The sequence below is a fragment of the Tenrec ecaudatus genome, chromosome 7, assembly GCF_050624435.1.
Source record: "Tenrec ecaudatus isolate mTenEca1 chromosome 7, mTenEca1.hap1, whole genome shotgun sequence".
Lineage (NCBI taxonomy): Eukaryota > Metazoa > Chordata > Mammalia > Afrosoricida > Tenrecidae > Tenrec > Tenrec ecaudatus.
In genome coordinates, this window is record NC_134536.1 from 8,392,710 (window position 1) to 8,413,814 (window position 21,105).

Sequence of the window (21,105 nt, forward strand, 5' to 3'; positions counted from 1 at the left end):
ATGATTTTTGTTTCTTTGATGCCTGATACCTGATCCCTTTGACACCTGGTGGTCACACAGGCTGGTGCTTCTTCCATGTGGGCTTTGTTGCTTCTCCGCTTGATGGCTGCATGCTTGCCTTTAAGCCTTTAAGACTCCAGACACTGTATCTTTTGATAACCAGGCGCCATCAGCTTTCTTCACCCCATTTCCTATGCACCCACTTTGTCTTCAGTAATTGTACCGGGGAGGTGGCCACACAATTATATGATTTTTTTGTTTTTTGATGCCTGATACCTGATCCTATCAACATCTTGTGGTCACACAGGCTGGTGTGCTTCTTCCATGTGGGCTTTGTTGCTTGTTTACCTTCAGGCCTTTAAGACCCCAGACATTGTATCTTTTGATAACTGGGCACCATCAACTTTCTTCACCACTTTTGCTTATGCACACATTTGTCTCTATAAATGTCCTTTGCCTCCTAGTTCTTTCCTCTATTTCCTTTTACTTCCCTCTTGTCCCACTATCATGCTCAGCCTTCATTTGGGTTTCAGTAAATACTCTGTTACATTGCCCTTGATCAAGCTCTACCAGACCTCCTACACTCTCTGTGCCACTGATTTTGGATAACTTGTTGTTCCCTTGTCCCTGGGTTGGTCAGCACCACCTCCTTTCCCATTGTTTTCTCCTCCAGACTGTTAATACAGCCTATCTTGTCTAGATACACATGCAGAGATAATAATATGCACAAAAAAACAAGACATAGCCAACAAAACGACAAAAGAAAACAAAACAATGACAACAAAACTAACTAAATTAATTAAAAAATTAAAAGAAAAAAAGAAAAACCTGTAAATAGTTCAAAGTCTGTTTGTTGACTGCTAGGAGTGTTCTCTGGTGGAGTCTGATGGGGTGACATGCCCTGGCCCCCAAATCTATCTTTGGCACTCCCTCGGGACCTCCCTGCTCTGCTCTCCCATTGCTCTGCCACACGCCTTTAGTGTTTTGCCTCAGTATTGGCGGGTTCGACCAGGTCAATCCTGACACTGAGTCACCAGTGTTTTCCCCCAAAGGGCCAAGGGGCAGCGAGGGATGGTGTGTCTCAGTGGGATCAACCATATGGTCCATTCTGTTCATTGGCTGTTCGGAGAATGGATATTGTTCTCAAGGCTTGGTGGGCCTGGATGTGCCCCACTTTCTCTTCCTCCCCTTCATTTGCTGCCATGTGCTCTCATCAGACATGTCCCACTCCCTGAGTTGCAGCTTCGGTGTGGCCCTCTAAAGTAAATTCTTCTGGGGGTAAGGGCAGCTGTCCACGTAGTTGGAATTGGGACCGGGCCCTCCGACACCTCTACTGGGTCCCCGCTCCAAGCAGTACTTTTCTTTAAAAAAAGTTTTTTTTCATGGCTTTAGGAGAAAGATGAGGCCTTTTGCTCCTGTAGAGATGTATAGCCTTGGAAACCCACAGAGACAGTTCTCCTCTAACCCATGAACTAGACTAGATTCTATATGGTTGCAATGCATTAGAACAGATGCTATAGCAGTGCTTCTTGACAGGCCCCCCACAGATTCTTTTTATCCCTAAATAATACACTAATCACACCAAGTTTTTTAACCAGTCTCTCATCCTGACAAATATTCTCAGTTTTACTCTTGGTTGATACCACCTTTGCTAGCCCAAGTATACACTGGTGACATCTGTGAATAATTTGGTTGTGTGCTTATGTTCCTTTTTAACTTTGGCACTTTGCAGGCACAATATGTGGTAAATCAGTGGTAGAACTGAAGCCAAAATGGAATGCTCTTGACAGAAAAATCGATCTGCATCATGAGGTAGAAGAAGAATCAGTAGAGGACTGTGTCTTATCACCAAGGGATAAATATTCTCTGACATTGACTATCATCTTTGTCTTTCCCCCTGTGAGTCTGTAAACCCTTGGTGCTCTGTGTGATGTAAATCCAAGTACTTGGATCATGGGTAAGCATCCTGAGTCAACTCAAGCAATGTCCAGCAGCAGACACATGGAAACAATAAGCCCAATGAACTAGTGGACCACACAAACATCAGTCTCACAATGCTGAGATCAGAAGAACTAGATGGTGCCCAGCTACCACTACCAACTACTTTGCAAAGGACCACATTAGAAGGTTGCATTAGAATACCATTGGAGAAAGATTTGAAACAAAATTCAAAATAAAAAATGAGACTACACTTACTGGTTGTATAGAAATGGGTAACCCACTCCTGCCTCCTCCTCCCTGCCCTGCCCCCCCGCCCTCAGGACTATGGCCCTTAGTTATCTTTCAGGTCTGGAGCTGAGCTCAGCTCTGTAGTAGAATAATCAACCTTTTAATATCAGGAGGGCTGCATTTGCCCAACGACAAAGGTCAGAGAGGAAAGAAAGAGGAACGAAAACAGGAAACACAGGGGAAGAACACGACAAGTGATGGTACAGTGATAGGACTGGCAGTGGATGAGTTGAAAGAAAATGTGTATGCATTGCTGAACGTAAAACTGCTGATCTGCTCTGTAAACTTTCACTCAATTTACAGTCGAGAGAGATTTGGGGAAATACTCCCTTAGTGTTAATGTCTAAATGGAGGATGTCCCTGCATCTGAAGTCTACATTCTACTCTGCACCACTTTATTTTGGATTTTACATTCCATAAATGCAATTTAAATGCATGATAAATAATTCAAAGTATTATCCATTATTTCCTTTTCACAGGGAATAGGTGACATAATTCACTTTCTGGAAAAAGACATACTGTTATGAACTCTGCTGAAATTCTATTGAAAACATGAAATATGCACCCTTGTCTTAAGATGTACTTGGCAAATGTGTATGCAAATTGGCCCGTTGTCTGGAGAAGATGAGAGCATGGATTTTTTGTTATCTCTTTAAGATAGCAAAAGTTTTGTGGGAAAGCCCTCACATTACTAAAAATCATGCAGCTATGTGCCCTGATAACAGTCTTCTCTAGAATTATGCTGTTCTTCTAAAGCACTCATCTGACACGATGGGGGGAAGAATCCCTAATTGTTTTGATGACTGTACAATCTTGTCAATGTTCAGTCTTGCATATACCAGGGAGCTTAAAAAATTTGCAAGGAGAAATTGAATTAAAAGACAATGGGATTTTCCTATGAACTTTTAAAAAGCTCCCTCATATTTATCATCTTCAGTTGACGGAAATAAAAGTGAATGGTTAAAGTCAGGGTGCAGTGTAGTAACGATGAAACATACAACTTTCCTCTCGTTCCAAAATGCTTCCTCCCTACTTCCCCCTCCCCACCCAAATATCATGTTCCCAATTCTACCTTACAAATCTGGCTAGACCAGAGGATGTACACTGGTAGAAATAGGAAGCAGAAACACAGGGAATACAGGGTGGATTATCCCTTCAGGAGCAGTGGTGAGAGTGGCGATACTGGGAGGGAGGGAGGATGGGATAGAAAGGGTAACCAATTACAGGGATCTCCATATAACCTCCGCCCTGGGGGATAGACAAAAGAAAAGTGGGTGAAAGGGGACATCGGACAGTGTAAGATATGACAAAATAATAATTTATAAATTATCTAGGGTTCATGAGGGAGGGGAAAGCAGAGAGGGGGCCAGGAATGAGGAGCTGATGCCAGGGGCTTAAGTGGAGAGCAAATGTTTTGAGAATGATGAGGGCAGTGAACGTATAAATGTGTCTTACACAATTGATGTATGTGTGGATTGTGATAAGAGTTGTATGAGCCCCTAATAAAACGATTTTTAAAAAGAGAAAAAAGTGAATGGTTAAAATGAATTTGAGAGTAAGGTCAATGTCCACTTGGGAAATAGGTATAAAAATATAGCTCTTATGATGATCATACGTTTGCAAAGAACATGCCCGCACATATAAACACACACAGGACGCTTAGGAAAGTAATGTGCGCGGAGATTGTGCAGTTGGCAACGTGCCCATCATTGACATGAAAGTCGGGTAATTGCTGTGAGCGTTAAATGATGAGAGAATAGTTCGTGGATTAGTTTGAAGTGGAAATAATTTTCTACACTCCCTCTTAATCCTTTAATGATTCATGGAACATATAGTACTTACCTATATTTTCTTCTTATGGGGTTTACGGGGCAACTGATTTCTCAGACAGTGAATGCAGTCTTCAGGAGAGGCCGATGCCACTGTTTAAAACAGAGGAAATGTGCCTGTACTGCAAATGACTGCTCTTAGCAGGGACTGTATGACGTGACGAGCCCTTTTGTCAAATGTTTGCCTCTTTGGGCTTTGTTTTAGTGGGAAATAAGCCCTTTGAGTGTACTTCTGGATGCCTGTGTGTTATTTGGAAGTTACCTTTTTCTATGCTGTGTGAACATCATATTTTCATATATCCTAAGTTATATACCTGCCAAGAGCTCTAGAAGATGGTTCCAAGTCCACAGAGATAGATGTGTTCCTCTATCTTTACTCCCTGAGTCCAGAGGGACATATGTGTTCCATGCAATTTTACTTCCAGAGTGCAGAGTAACAGTGTATTCCACAATATCCTACTCCCGAGGTGAGCAGGTCATATGTGTCCCACACAATCTTTCTCCTAGAATCTAAGGGATATACATGTCCAGCATAATGTATTAAAACTCATATTTCATAACAAAATTTAAGAACTTCTCTCTGATTCAGCATGCATACCATTAATGAAACGGTATCAAAAGCACCTTCAAAGTGGAGGATAATTGAGTCATGAAAAGGTTAAACCATTTATAATTTATGAAGGGTCCATGAGTGAGGGAGGGAGAAAAAAGTGGAGCTGCTACCAAGGGCTCAAGTAGAAAGAAAATGCTTTGAAAAGGATGATGGCAGCACATGTACAAATGTGCTGGACACGCTGGATGAATAGATGGCTATAAGAGATGTAAGAGTCCCCAGTAAAATGATTTACTAGGTTCCAGCATGATGGCATCCAGGTAAGCAGTCTGCATTGGGAGCTTGCTGGAGATCAGTGTACCTGGTATCCAGGAGAATGAGTGTGCAAATTCAGGTAAGTTAAAAGTCTCCCGTGCAGCCCAGAGTACATCCTCCATCCAGAAGTCCACCTCCCCCCACATCTAGCCTCTTTTCAGCACACTGGGCATCAGCGACCTGGTTCCAGGGATTCCCAAGTCTATACATACCACCCTACTTTGGACTCTACTGTAGCCACCAATTCCGATTGGCCCCCCCTCAGGCTTATCACCATACCCAAAGCTGGCCAGCAGACATACTGAGTCCCCCAGAACATGGTGACAGGCTGATTCCCTTTTCCCACGTGGTGGTGAGTCGTGCAGCTGAGCTTGGGCTCCTCCCACCTGTGACCCCAGCAGTTGTGACTAAACCCTGTCTGCAGTCCACCTGCGGTAAGTTTAATTATTTGTAGCTGCGGCAACTCTCCTCACCATTGCCTGACACCCTCCATCCCCGCCCCTGCAGCAGTGGTACATACTATCCTCCTTCCACCCACAGCAGCATGTCTATGCCTGCGCTGCACCCTGTGCCTGCAGGGCAGGCAGCTTCCTCCACAGGTGCCTGGCACCCCCACCTTGCAGCTGTGGGGTCTTCCCTACTATCACCTGGTGCCCCCTCCCGCAGTAACAGCCATCCCCCAGCCCTTGCATCTGCCCAGCCCCTCCACCTGCAGCAGGGAGGGAGGCTTTCCCCCATGCACCTGCACCAGTAGCAGCGAGGCTGTCCCCACCTTCGCTCAGCACCCCCTCTTGTGCCAGTGAGTCCTTCCCCACCTTTGTCTTCTATTTGGTGACTTAAAAAAACAAAAGGCTGCAAATAGTGTCCCGACAGCCAGACCAGGCACGGCCCAGGGGCATACCTAACAGTCACCAGACTCACCCCAGTCTCTGAGGCCTCCCACTGCTGTTGGCCACTGAGTTGCCTTGGCACACTGCCCACATAGTGGTCTGACCCATCCCCATAGTAGGCCATAGACAGTCCTTGAAAACACTCGTACCAGTGACATAGAGAAAGAGCTCAGGGTCCCCATGGTCTCCCAGAAACATAGCATCCGGTTCTTCCAAAATGACACACAAACAGCAAAATACTAGAATATCCTCATAAAGAAAACAAGAGCGACAAAAACCAACAGTGGAGCTAACAATGCTCATAGAAGAATCAGACGAGGATCTACCACAAAACGAAATTTTCAGAAGACTGCTTGGAGCAATACAGGAGATGAAGGAAGCAACACAGTAAAAGGACAGATGATAGAGGATAAGAAGTCCATGATAGAGGGAATGAAGTCCAGGCACAAAAGGGAAATACAGGAGCTAATAGATGAGGAAACAGAAGCTAAACACAAAATCATGGTTCTCCTGAACAAACTAGAGTGGGCAGAGAATTGTGCTAGTCATCTTGAGGGCAATCAGGCAGACTTCAAAAAATGGGGGAAATAGTCTAAATAAAGAGGCAGAAGAAAATCTGAGCTCAATGACAGATCCTATGAATAGGAACTATATTTGAATAATTTTTTTACCAGAACAAGACACAATGAAGATGTCAACAGCTAAATTAGTGAGGGAAGTTCTGGAAGCAAACTGGATGAATGAGAATCAGACACTCATATAGGAAGCAGAGAGGACACCAATTAGACTAACCCCCAGGAAGAACTCGCCAAGGCTTATAATAGTTAAATTATCCAACTTCGAGGAAAAAGAGAAAATTTTAAGGGCAGCAAGAGAAAAAAAAGTGGTCACACACAATGATGCCCTGATAAGAAAATGTTCAGACCTATCAGCAGAAACCATGAGGAGAAAGAGAGAGTAGAGTAACATCTTCAAAAAGCTGAAAAAAAAAAATACCTGCCCAAGAATCCTCTAACCTGCCAAATTATCTATTAAAATAGAGGGCAAGGTAAGAGTCTTCCCTGACATGGAAAACTCAAAGAATACACTGTAAAACACCCAACCTTGTGGAAGATCCTTGCCCACTCACTATGGTCAAAAGACCATCAATATTTTACACCACACTGATAAGAAAAAGTATAAGAACCACATGATAATATCGATAGACACAGAAAAAACATTGGACAAAATCCAACATCCATTCCTAATTAAGACATTCAAGAAGGTAGGAATGGAAGGAAAATTCCTCAAGTTAGTATAAGCTATCTAAAAAAACCAACAACCAACATCATAGTCAATGGAGAAAAGATGAAAACAATCCCACTGAAAAAGGGGACCAGACAAGGATTCCTCTTGTCCCCACTTCTATTCAACATCATACTTCAGGTTCTAGCTAACAACATACGACAGTGGAAGGACATTAAAGGTATCCAGCTGAGAGAGGAGTAGGTGAAACTATCACTGTCTGTAGATGATACAATTCTGTTTATTGAAAATCACCAAAGCTCCACAATAGGAGTATTGACAGCAATAAAGGAATATGGAAGAATGGCAGAATACAATATCAACAAACAGAAGTCTATTGGTTTGCTAGATACATCAGACAAGACTGTGGAAGAAAAGTTCAAGCACAAATCAAGAACAAATCAAAACATCTAGGGATATATTTACAACAAAAACAAAAAGACTTATACAAGGAAAACTACAGGACCTACTACAGGAAACCAAAAGCAACCTCCGCAAATGAAAGCATATCCCATGCTGGTGGATTGGAAGACTCAATATAATAAAGATGTCAATCTTTCACAAGACACTATATAAGTTTAATACTATTCCAATTCAAATACCAAGAACCCTCTTCAAAGGTTGGACAATCTGACCATCAATTTCATATGGAGAGGGAAGAAACCCAGAATTAGCAGAGAACTCTTCAAGAAGAAGGACAGATTTGGAGGGATGACTTTACCTGACTTTAACACCTACACTACACTATCACAGTGGTCAAAACAGCATGATACTGGTATAACAACAGATACTCAGACCAATGGAAAAGAACAGAAAACCCAGAAATAAAATCATCATCATATAGGCAACTGATCTTTGACAAGGGCCCCCAAAGCATCAAGTGGGAGGTGAATGACTTCTTTAACAAGTGTTGCTGGAAAGAATAGATATACACCTGTAGAAAAATGAAACAATTTGTTTACCTCACCCCATCAAAAGAACAAACTCCATGTGGATCCCCAAACTATCAGGCCCATTGATGAAGGAATCATAACATACATAGGGACTACATCGGCTAATTGTAATCAGGAAGGGTATTCATACAGGTAAGCCTGAAATCGTCAAGTGGGATTTACTAAGGATAAAACACCTGTGTATGTTTAAAGACTTCACCAAGAGGATAACAAGAGAACCCACAGCCTGGGAAAGGATTTTTAGCAATGACACAACAGACAAAGGGTTTATTACTAAACTCTACCACCAATTTTAGCCTGGAAAAAAAGAGGAAAACAGTTAACCCCCTGAGGAAGTGGACAAAAGACCCGGAAAGAAGTTTTACTCGGGAGAAGCCTCGAATGGCCAATACACGTAAAAGAAAATGATCCCAATCATTAGTCACCAGAGAAATGCAAATTAAAACAACCATGAGATACCATCTAACACCCTTGAGGTTAGCTCAAATAAAAAAATCAGAAAGCAACAAATGGTGGAGGGAATGTGGCAAGATAGGAACTCTCCTCCATTGCTGGTGGTCGTACAGATATGTAAAGCATTTGTGGAAAGTGATCTGATGATATTTAAAGCAAATGGAAATTGATCTACCTTATGACCCAGCTATCCCTTTACTGGGCATATTCCCAGAAGTGGTAAGAAATAGACCACCACCAGTAGTCTGTGCTCCAATGTTTACTGTGGCACATTCACAATAGCAAGGAATTGTAAACAATCTAAACTCTGGCACATACACACAATGGAGTACTACACATCACTAAAAAGCACTGGTGATCACATGAAACACATTGTTTCATGAGAAGCGTTGGAGGAAATTATGCTAAGCGAAGCCAGCCAATTACAAAAGGACAAGTACAACATGAGTCCCTTGAGGGGACTAATGAACACCGTGGTTATAGTAGAAAAGCTACTTATCTCACAGTATATGGGTTGAAGTACACAGGTGGAGGTCAGACCAAAAGCAAGAAAGTACATGTTAAAACATCACAAAAAAGGGGGAAGAGGGAGGTGGGGAAAGGTAGGAGAGAAGGGAAATTATAGCACGGGCGAAGCAGGGCACTAACCCAGCCAGGGGGAGAGTATTGCTTATGTCTCCACAGAATTGGGAGTGTGCATACAGACCATACCACGGTGTACCAAACATGGGGGCAACGTAGCCAGTGGAGAAATGTATGAAAAGATTGGGCTACCAATCTGACCCCAGCACACTGGGGTGAAACACTAAGGGAATGCAACCGAGCAGCAAGGGGAGCAAAGTGATGAAACCCCCAGGGAATACCAAAAATAGACTTTGGAGACAGAGTGTGGCACCCCATCAGACTCGACTGGAAAACACTCATAAAGGCCAACAAACAGAACTTGAACTATTTATAGGCTTTTCCATTTTTGTCAGTGGTTTTCTTTTTGTTGTTATTTTGTTTTTGTTTTCTTTGGACCCTACAGGCTGAGTTACTCTCGAACTGGGAGACACCTAGCTTTTTGGAGGGCACCGGCGCCATGTGGCCGCCCTTGACTGGGAGACCAAGAAGCTGATGTGCGAGATCAATGTCATGGAGGCCGTGAGGGACATCTGGTTTCTACACTCGGAGGCACCGCTGGCTGTTGCTCAGAACCACTGGCTTCACATCTATGACAACCAAGGCATTGAACTACGCTGCATCTGCCACTGTGACCGCATCACAAGGCTGGGGTTCCTGTCCTTCCACTTCCTCCTGCCACAGCTTCAGAGACAGGGTTACTGACCTCCCTGGATGTGTCCGTGGGGAAGATTGTGACTGCTCTGAATGCTCGGGCTGGACGCTTCGATGTCATGACTCAAAACCCTTACAATGCCGCCATCCACCTGGGACACAGCAATGGTACTACTGTGTCTATGTGGAGTCCAGCACTGAAGGAGCCACTGGCCAAGATTCTCTGTCATCGTGGTGGGGACCGGACGGTGGCCGTAGATTTTATAGGTACATATATGGCCACTTCTGGCCTGGACCACCAGCTGAAGGTCTTTGACCTGCAAGGGACGTTTCAGCCTCTGAGCACACAGACCCTACCCCAGGGAGCAGGGCATCTGGCCTTCTCCCAGCAAGGACTGCTGGCCACCGGGAAGAGAGATGTGGACAACATATGGGCAGGGCAGAGTAGGGAAAGGGCAGACCTGCATGGCCTTCAGTTCTGCCCCTTTGAAGGTGTTCTGGGGGTGGGGCACAGTGGGGGCATCACCAGCATGCTGGTACCGGGGCTGCCGAGCCCAACTTTGACGGCCTGGAGAGTAACCCATACAGGAGCTGGAAGCAGCGTCAGGAATGGTAGGTGAAGGCCCTGCTGGAGAAAGTACCCACAGAGCTCATTTGTCTGAACCCACGGGCCCTAGTGGAGGTTGACGTCATCACTTTGGAACAGCAAAAGAAGGAGCGCATAAAGTGACTGGACTATGACCCTGAGTCCAAAGCACCCTTCCAATCGAAGCCCAAGCAGAAAGGCTGCAGCTCCACGGCCAGCCTGGTGAAGAGGAAGAAGAAGGTCATGGAGGAGGAGCACCAGGACAAGCTCCGCCAGAGCCTACAACAGCAGCAGAAGCAAAAGAAGGCCAAGCCTGAGAGGGTCTGGCCATCTCTGGACAGATTTGTGCGCTGAACCTGCCCTCCTTTCTCCCGGTGACTTGGAACAAGTTTCTCCCCAGGATCCTCTGTGGGCGGCCACTTGGTTCCTGGGAAGGTAGAAGACAGGTGGCAGTGTGGAGAAAGGAAGGTGCTGGGAGGAACCAATGCAGGGACAAGGGAACAACAAGTGAACTAAAAATCAATGATAAGAAGGGTTATGCTTAGTGCGGCTCAATCAAGGTCAATGTAGCAGAGAGGAATTACTAAACGTGAAAGAAGGCCAAACATGACAGTGGGACAAGAGGGACGTAAAAGGAAATAGAGGAAAGAACCAGGAGTCAAAGGACATTTATAGAGGTCTAAATATAGGCATGTACATATGCAAATATATTTATATGTAACGAGAGCTGAATAGATCTATGTCCTTTATCTTTATGTTAGGAATTAAGGTAGCAGATGGACATTGGGCCTCGACTCAAGTGCTCCCTCAACACAAGAACACTTTGTTCTAATAACCTGGCATTCTGTGATGTTCACCTTCCCGACATGATCGCTGAAGACAAAATGGGTGCATATGCAAATGTGGTAAAGAAAGCTTATAGTGCCCAGCTATCAAAAGATATAGCATCTGGGGTCATAAAGGCTTAAAGTTAGACAAATGGCCAACTGGCTGAGAAGCTACAAAGCACATATGGAAGAAGCACACCAGCCTATGTGATCATGAGGTGTCTATGGGATCAGGTATCAGGCATCTAAGACCCAGAACAAAATCATACTCAATGTGAATGGGGCAGTGGGGGGCATGTGGAGTGGAGAACCAAAGTCTATCTATAGACAATTGGACATCCCCACACAGTAGGGTCACAAGGAAGAGACCCCCTAGGGCCTGGGATGGAGGGAGGGAGGGAAGGAAGAGGAGCTGATACCAATAGGACTCAATAGAAAGTAAATGTCTAGAAAAGAATGAAGACAATTTATGTACAAATATGCTTGATAGTTGATGTATGGATTGTTATAAGAGTTGGAAGATCTCCAATAAAATGATCCTTTAATAAAAAAAGACTTGTTTAAGCAAAAGAAAAAAAGATTAATCCTATGCCTTCACATCATTTCTATGAAATGATTTTAAAATACACATTGCTTTCTTTCTAGAGCTAATACTCCTGGAATGATATTATTATTGTTTTTCTAATGCTTTATGAAGTATAACATATGTACCATCAAAGATCAAACATTGTACTTTCTCTGAGTTATGTCATTTTTCCTTGCACATAAATGTATCTCATATTGTTGGTCCAATCTGTTAAGGAATGCTCAAGGCACTTTTAGAAAACCAGCCTATGTTTTTGTTCTCTTGTTTAAATTAAGTTCACTTAGCAACCATGAGCTCAGATGAATATTTTACAGACCTTCTATTACTGGAGAGGCCCGAATGGAAAAGACTGAGCATGAATAATGAGTGAAGTTGACTGTGACCCATGTGTTTAAAGCATATGCTCCATTGTAGCATGACATGTTGCGATTTTTTTGTTTTTTAAGGGAGGACAAATTTGCAAACCTTTTTAGTCAATAACCTGTCTGTAGGGGCAACATGAGGAAAAAAACGTTCAATTTAGAAACCTTACTTTCAATTCCTTTTATTAAAGGACGACTGTCATTGTGAAATCTGCCAACTTGTGAAACCATCATTTGTTTCCTCAAATTCTTTTAGGCTTCGGTGTTACTTTGGAGTTTCGTTTTTCCTACTGGAAAGTCATTGGGTTTCTTGAATCTCAGATTGAGTTCCGACATCAACTTTAGAAGAATCTCGTCTCTGTATTTTTGCATATTGCTAGAGTTGTAATTTTCCTTTTTTGGACGTCAGTTACATCTATCTTTTCTTTTACATATGTCATTTAGCATGTACTCTTTTCTGTGATTTCTGTTCTTTTTCGTTCTTTTCCGAGTCAGCCTATATATTTTCTGCAGCACTGCTTGTCAGTCTGTTAATGCTCTCTTCTTTTGGGTGCAATTTTCCATTTGAACCACCTTGAGTTATATTCACATTCAGTTATTATATTTCAGTTCTAGAACATTCATTAGATTCTTTTTCTAGATTTCTTTACCGGTAAAAAATTCCACGTTGTCATCTATTTTCTGAACTTCTTAATCACCCAAACCCATGTCTTTGAGTAACTAGTTGCTTTGAGTAAACTCCAGCCCCCGGTAGCCCTGCAGGACAAGGTAGAACTGGGAATTCTGAAGTTGTAATTTTTACGTAAGCAGATGGCCACATTTTTTTCCCAAGAAGTGGCTGGTGGGCTCAAATCATGGAACATTTGAGTAGCAGTCAAGTGCTTTAACCTTGGTGCCACCAAGGCTTCCTTTAATTAATCATCAAAACCAAACCAAATTCACTGCCATTGATTCAGACTCATAGCAACCCTGTGGGACAGAATAGAATGACTTCTTCGGGTTTCGAGGAGTTTCAAGGTGGGTTTGAACTCCTGACTTCATGGTTAGCAGCCCACGGCACAACACACCACATCACCAGGGATCCTTTGAGCAATTACCCACCCACTGCTGTTAAGTCAATTGTGATCCCCAGCACTCCGATATTGAGGTTCTGAGCCTGTAGACTGCTACAGCAACAAAAGTCTCAACTTCCTCTCAGGGCTTGGCTGGTGGGTTCGAATTGCTGACCTTACAGCGTAAAGTGGAACCTCCTCCACTGCCAGAGCTCCTTAATCAGCCACAGTTATCTTAAATCCCATACCTGATGTCTCTGATGTCTAGAGTGTCTGTGCCTCTGCTTCTATTATCTTTTTGTTTTTAATCACTTGGTCTCCTTCTTTATCAGACCCGATAACTAATTTTTAAAAATGATCTGGTTTTCAACATTTTCTGTATTGTATTTTTGTTTTGTTTTGTTTGTTCATATTGGGGTTTATTTAAGATGTGTTCTGTCATCGGGGGGCGATCCTCTTGAAATTGTGTTGCATGTTTTTCAGTCTGTGTAACCAAGGATTGATGTACCTATGGGGACAGCAAGTGGAATATAGGTTTCTTCTGGGTACAGTGCTAGGAGGGTAGGTGGTAAAAAGAAGCTGATGTCAAGGAGCTCAGGAGGAAAGGAATGTTTATAAACTGATTGTGGTAGCAATTGTACAATAATGTTTGATGTGATTTCTATGGAATGATGTGTCTGTATTAATACCCAATTAAATGGCTTTGATAAAAAAGAAAGAAAAAATGCTTTCATAGATTTCTTAATTTTTTAAAAAGAAAACACCTAAAGTCCAAACACCACCACCACCACCACTACCACCACCAACCCAAACCCAACCCTGTAGCATCCATAGTTTAAGGAAAATAAACTGAGCATGATAAATATTTTTGGATATTCTTTGTTGAATTTCTATTCTAATAATGAAAGGTGAATTGGAATGAAATGGTCTATAAACTCAAGAATTTTGTAATTGCTGAATTCAGAAAAAAAACCACTTGTGAATTAGGTGAAGGTTTAGAAAGCAGATCAGCAGTTTCATATTCATCAATGCATGCATGCTTAGTTTCAACTCATCCCCTCAGTGTATACCATTACATATCCTGCTTGCTCCTTGTGTTTCTTGTTTCTGATCCTCCTTTCCTAGCCCTCTGAACTCCATTACTGTGTAACTGCGGCCCTTCAACCGATGCTTTAGAGATGAGGGTCCTGACAGCTCTAACACCCCAGCCTAGCTTCCTTATTGCCTCTTGCAAATGCCATGTTCGGTTCCAACCCTTGATCTTTTCTTTAAGTGATCCTCACCTTGTAGCTTATGCCTTTCCACAGTCTATTTAACTTGCCCTCTTTTCTGAAAGCCAAGCTTAAGCGAGCTCTTTTCGGCAACCATCTCGTCTATTTTAAGCTCTCGTTCATAATCGCGTGGTTTGGCAATTAGCTGGTCTTGGAAAGGTACGTATTCTGGTGGTCAGTGATTTCCAAAAACACGTTGGTTTCTCTCTCATTCTGACCACATGGCAAGATTTTACTTTGCTGCTCCGTTTGGGAGACGTGTGGCCATGACTGACTTTGGTGGAGTAAATAGGAGGGGATACGATATGTGTATTTTCTGGGTGGAGGCGTGAGAGCGCCTGTGAGAGTCGCTGTACTTTTCTATCACCCAGAGAAAGTCGTCAGTACTTGGAGATGGTGAGTGCTCTGTCTGTTACCTTGGATCCCTGAGTGGCAGGTATGGGTGGAGCTCCTCCGATCTGTGTTTGACGTGAAGCCTGAGCTGGTAATAAATCTTTCTTTGAACCGCTAAGCTTTGGGGTCTTTTGTTATTACAGAGAAACAACTAGTCCACCTGACTGTTTCAGGCTATTTCCCATGTGTCACAATCCAGGACTTAATTGTGTAGACTTTGAAATTGACTCCTAAGAGACCAAAGATCTAACTTATTAGGCTCTGTGGCACATTGAATTCTTTTAAGTAATGACATTGTCTTTGGACAGAATAGAGTGACTGATGGATGATGAAACCAGAGGTCTTGTGTCATGGCATGATAGGATGATGGATAAACGTATTCTTCATCTTAAAAACAAAGTTCTGATGAATTCATTGCTCCAAGATGCTCCCTCTTATAGCAAAGTAATTCAGGTCAAGGATCTTAAAGGAAAGATCTGTGTAAGGAAAAGGCTTGTATAGATGGTGACTGGAGTTTAAAAGTTCCCTTATGCTCATCATCATCTCAGACCACAGGGAAGGGTCCACAAATATTTGTATAGGTGGTTAGAAAACACAGGCTGCTGTTGTTTGCCGAGCTGCGACGTTTCTCTGGACCTGGACACATTCTTGGCACCTGTCGTCATGGCGTCCCTCCAGGACTTAGCTCCCAGTTGAGTAGCTTTCTCTCCAACCAGATGCTTTTGCTCAAGTCGTAGGCCTTTGGGGAAGAGCTCCCAGTGTTTCTCATGTGGAATTCCAGCTGCCTTTTCGTTTGGAGACAATAGAACTTACTGGTGGATTGATAGCCGAATTTCTTGGTTGCTTTTTTTGGAAAGACCAGGCAAGGCCTCTTTGGGGGGTCAGCATAGCTCCTCTGGTTCTCAATGAATATCCTTGGGTTTCGACTGTTTTGTGACTGCGCTCTGTCTCAGGAGCTATTGGGTTAGTACGGAGGCTGTTAAACCCATCATAGCTATAAAACCACTGCAGCCAACACGCTGTCACTAGAAAATGTTATTATGATGAATACTCCACATGTTGGAAGCCCGCTACTCCATCATCACTTCCTACATCAGGGTTCCCTCCAGTGCCACTTGGAGTTGCTCCTTCTCATTGCCACAGTGATGATCAAGGTCCCAGTGTCATTTTGCCCTGATAGCTTGGACCAGATCCTTGACCAGGCTCCTTAACAACCAGACTCTTCCACTTCCTCCTAGGGGGCTCAGATGCAGGGTGTTAGCCAGATCTAGATCACTGCAAGGAACAACTAGCTAATTTTAAAAGGAGGAAAGTCCAAAACATAGGTGCAGGAAAATGACTAGTTCCTAGACTTCTCTGAAACCCAGAGACGTGGAAGCACCAGGATCTCTCTCTGTCTTACTGCTCCTCTCTCAATACTCTCTGTTGTGTGCCCCAGATCCACATGATAGGAACCAGGGACCCCAGGGACTGGGCTTCAGATGCACCAGCTGCAGTCCCAGAGAGAGGGCAGGGTCGTGAATAGTGTTGCTCACGCAGATCATACTGATGGAGCAGACGTGGGAGAAACAGATCCCCAAAGGGGAATTCTTCTCTGATAAAGCAATGCAGTGTCTTTCAACCGAGGGACATTTAATCAACCACCAACCTTTCCACAGCTTGCTTGTTCAGTTTCTGAGTCGTCAGAGAAACCCGTAACCATTTGAACTTCCTTCCTCTTGACCAAACAGGGTAAAACTTCCCTTCTGGGCAAGTAAGTTGAGGCAACCTTTCCATGTCTAGAACCTCTCCAGCTCTAGATGGTCATTGACTTAACTGCTGCCGAGTTTATTCCAACTCACAGCAAGCCCTGTAGGACAGAATGAAAATGTTACATAGAGTTTCAGAGATGAAATATCTGGGGGGAACAGACAGCCTCATCTTTCTCACACAGAGCAGCTAATGAGTTTGAACCATCAACCTTGTGGTTACCAGGCCACTGGGGTTTCTTTGTTGAGACTCAGATAAGCAAATTAATGTGTGTATAGGACTCTTAATTGTGTTGTGTTACACACACACACACACACACCTACTCCTATTATTCTATTTTCCCCAAAATTTAAGGTTGTGGAAACCCCGTGTCAACTCGGGCTTCTATTGGCACCACTTCCCCCACAGCTTGCGTTCATTTTCGTCTCTGGGTCACATTTTAGTCATTTTCATCATACTTCAAAGTTTTTCATAATACTGTTGCACACTTCCACCACTTGTCTGTCAGTTCGTTAAACTGTGTTGACCTGGGTGATACTGGAAGCTATGTCACTGGATTTTCACATACAGGCAGGACAGGCTTCAGCACCTATTCCAGACTGAAGCTCTCATACAGAGGGTGCATGTCCTCTCAGTCCATTCATTCAGCTTGAGAGAAAGGTGTCTGAGGACAGTGTTTGGCTTGAGTGAACTGTTGTGGATGCATGTTGTGGTCGTTATATAACCATTTGTCAATTTGAGAGGATTAAGAGTATAGGGGTGGCTCTGTCAATCAGGTCATACATAGCCAGTGAGGCCGCTTTGTGGGCATGGCCTTCTCCTGGGGATTCTGGGAAGTCCTGTATTCCTTCTTGGAGGCAGGAGACAAACACTGTCTTCTCTCTCTCTCTCTCTCTCTCTCTCTCTCTCTCTCTCTCTCTCTCTCTCTCTCTCTCTCTCTCTCTCTCTCTCTCTCTCTCTCTCTCTCTCCCCCCTCCTCAGTCACTGCGAGATGTTGACATTGACAAGCAACATGGAGATAGACTGATGGCAGCCAGAGGCTCAGCACTAGAGAAGTCACATGGAGACCCCTCCAGTGCTGAGATGCTTACAACACCACTGGATCCAGAAGACTTCCCACCCACTGGCCTGTGATTTTCCTGCATTCAGTGTCATTGCATGTGCTTTGTGAGTCTGAAGAGGGCTTTATAGATGGGTATCAGACATACGGGCTAATATTGGACTTATGGACTGGATCTGGACTTGACTGAGTTGTTGTCTTAATGTACAATTACACTTTATTTAAAGCTCTTTCTTATACGCATATGAGTCTCCCTGGATTTGTTTATCTAGTCTACCAGGACTAACACATTCTTCTTCATAGAAAACAACTTCTCTGGTTATTTGCTCAGCATACAGATTGAATAAGTATGACGAGAGGATTCAACCCTTATGCACATCCTTTTTTTTCTTTAAAAATAATTTTACTGGGGGCTCATACAACTCTTATCACAATCCATCCATCCATCCATTGTATCAAGCACATTTGTACATGTGTTGCCATCATCATTCTCAAAACATTTTCTTTCGACCTGAGCCCTTGGTATCAGCTCCTCATATTTTCCCCTCCCTCCCTTGCCCCTCTCCTGCACAAACCCTTGATAATTATAAATTATAATTGTTTTTTCATTTCTTACACTGTCCGACATCTCCCTTCACCCACTTTTCTGTTGTCTGTGCCCCGGGGAGGGAGTTATATCTACATCCTTGTGATTAGGTCCCCCTTTCTACCCCACCTTCCCCTTGCCCTTCTGGTATCACTACTCTCGCTATTGGTCCTGAGGGGATTATATGTCCTTGATTCCCTGTGTTTCCAGGTCTTATCTGTACCAGTGTACATCCTCTGGTCTAGCCAGCTTTGTAAGGTAGAATTGGGATCACAATAGTGGAGGTGGGGATGGGGGGGAAGGAAGCATTAAAGAACTAAAGGAAAGTTGTGTTTCATCAGTGCTACACTGCACCCTAACTGGCTTGTCTCCTCCCCGTGATCCATCTGTAAAGGGATGTCCGTTGCCTACAGATGGGCTTTGGGTCTCCACTTCACATGCCCCTTTATTCACAAAGATATGATTTTTTTGTTCTTTGATGCCTAGTACCTGATCCCATTGACAGCTCATGATCACACAGGCTGGTGTGTTTCTTCCATGTGGGTTTTGTTGCTTCTGAGCTAGATGACCACTTGTTTGATTTCAAGCCACTGAGACCCCAGATATTATATCTTTTGATAGCCTGGCACCATCAGCTTTCTTCACTACATTTGCTTATGCACACACTTTATCTTTAGCGATGGTGTTAGGAAGGTGAGCATCATGGAATGCCAGTTTAATAGAACAAACTGTTCTTGTATTGAGGGAGTACTTGAGTAGAGGCCCAATGTCCATCTGTTACCTTAATACTAAACCTATAAATATATGCACATTGATCTATTTCCTCATCACCATATATAAATATATTTACATATGTACATGCTTGTATTTAGACCTCTATAAATTCCCTTTGCCTCCTAGTTCTTTCCTCTATTTCCTTTTACTTTCCTCTTGTCCTTCTATTATGCTCAGCCTTCATTTGGGTTTCAGAAATTCCTCTCGATTACATTGCCCTTGATCAAGCCTTACCAGGCTTCCTACACCCTCCTCGCCATCGATTTTGGATCACTTGCTCCCCTGTCCCTGGGTTTGTTAGCACCCACTTCCTTTCCCTGCCTCTCCCTCTCCCATGTTCCCCTGGAACTATCAGTACCGTTGTTTTTCCCTCCAGACAGTTTATCCTGCCTATCTTGTCTACCTAGAAGTGCAGATATAATAATATGCACACAAAAAACAAGATAGAGCAAAACAAAGCAACCAAAGAAAAGAAAACAAGACAACCACAAGAACAACACACCAATGACAAAAAAAGAAAAGAAAACCCTGTACATAGTTCAAGGTCTGTTTGTTGACCTTTAGGAGTATCTTCCAGTCGAATCTGATGGGGTGCCACACCCTGACCCTAATGTCTATCTTTGGTATTCCCTCGGGACTTCTTTGCTCTGCTCCTCTTGCTGTTCTTTTGCACACCCTTCATGATTTGCCTCGGTGTGGTGGGGTCAGATCTGGCACAATTCCTGCACTGTCTTCAGTGTTGTACCTGTAGGGTTATGGGTCAGTGAGGGATGTTGTGTCTCATAGTGGGGCATGCAGATCTTTTCTGATTTTAAACCATGCAGTATGTCCTTGTTCTGTTGATACAACTTCTTCTTGATCCATGTACAAGTTCTGCATGGGCACAACGAATAATTCTGGAATTCCCATTCCGCCGAAGGTGATCCATAATTTTGTGTGTGTGTGATCTACACAGTTGAATGCTTTGGCATAGTCAACAAAACACAAGTAACACATTTCTGGTAGTCTCTGCTTTGAACCAAGATCCATCTGACATCAGCAATAATATCCCTTGTTCCAAGTCCTCTTCTGAATCTGGCCTGAGCCTCTGGCAGCTCCCTGTCAATATACTGCTGCAAATTTTGTTGGGTGATCTTATGCAAAATTTACTAGTATGTGATGTTAGTGCTAATAGTCTATATTTTGAGCATTCTTTTGACCCAAATATTGATCTCTGCTTGTCAGTTGGTGTGGTAGTTAACTAATCTCATGTCTATTTGAGGATATTAAGAGTGAAGGGGTGGAGTCTAGCCTGTCAATCAGGTCACAGCCTGATGATGCTTCCTTTTGGGTGTGACCTTCTAATGAAAATTCTGGAAACGTCCTCTCTTTCTCCTGAGGGGTGGGCCACACACACTCTCTGCTTCACCTTCTTGTTGAGGAGCCACACTTAGAGAGCCAGAGGGGTCAGTACTGAGATGCTTCCACTGGCATTGGATCCATAAGACTTTACACCCACTGGTCTATGATCTTACTGCGTTCAGCATCATTGCATGTGCTGTGTGAGTCTGAAGAGGAATTTATGGACTAGTATTAGACATATGGGCAAATATTAGACTTATGGACTTGATCTGGACTGTGCTGGGATGTTTTCTCAATGTACAATTGCACTTTGCTATAAATCTCTCTCTTATATACATATCAGTGTCTCTGGATTTGTTTCTTTAGTCAACCATTGGTCAAGTAGCTGGCTTGCAAATTTCCTGGCATAGACGAATGGGTGCTTCAAGAGCTTCATCAGCTTGTTGAAACATTTCAATTGGTCTTCCATCAATTCTTGAGCCTTGCTTTTGCTTAACTATTTCAGTGCAGCTCAAACTTCTTCCTTCAACAACATTGGCTTCGCTCATATGCCGCCTCCTGAAATGGTGCGATGCTTACTAGTTCTTTTTGGTACAATCACTCAGTGGCTTTTCCCTCTCATTTTAATGCTTTCTGCATCTTCTAACATTTTGTTCACAGAATCTTTCAATACCGAAACTTGAGGCTTGAATTTTTTGAGTTCTTTCAGTTTAAACTGTGCGGAGCATGTTCTTCCC

At 43.3% G+C, this 21,105-nt stretch overlaps 1 pseudogene; it reads left to right on the forward strand.

Annotated features, from left to right (window-relative positions):
* The first annotated feature begins 4,987 nt into the window (after positions 1-4,987).
* LOC142453138 (WD repeat-containing protein 46 pseudogene) lies at positions 4,988-11,542 on the forward strand (annotated as a pseudogene).
* The last annotated feature ends 9,563 nt before the right edge of the window (positions 11,543-21,105 follow it).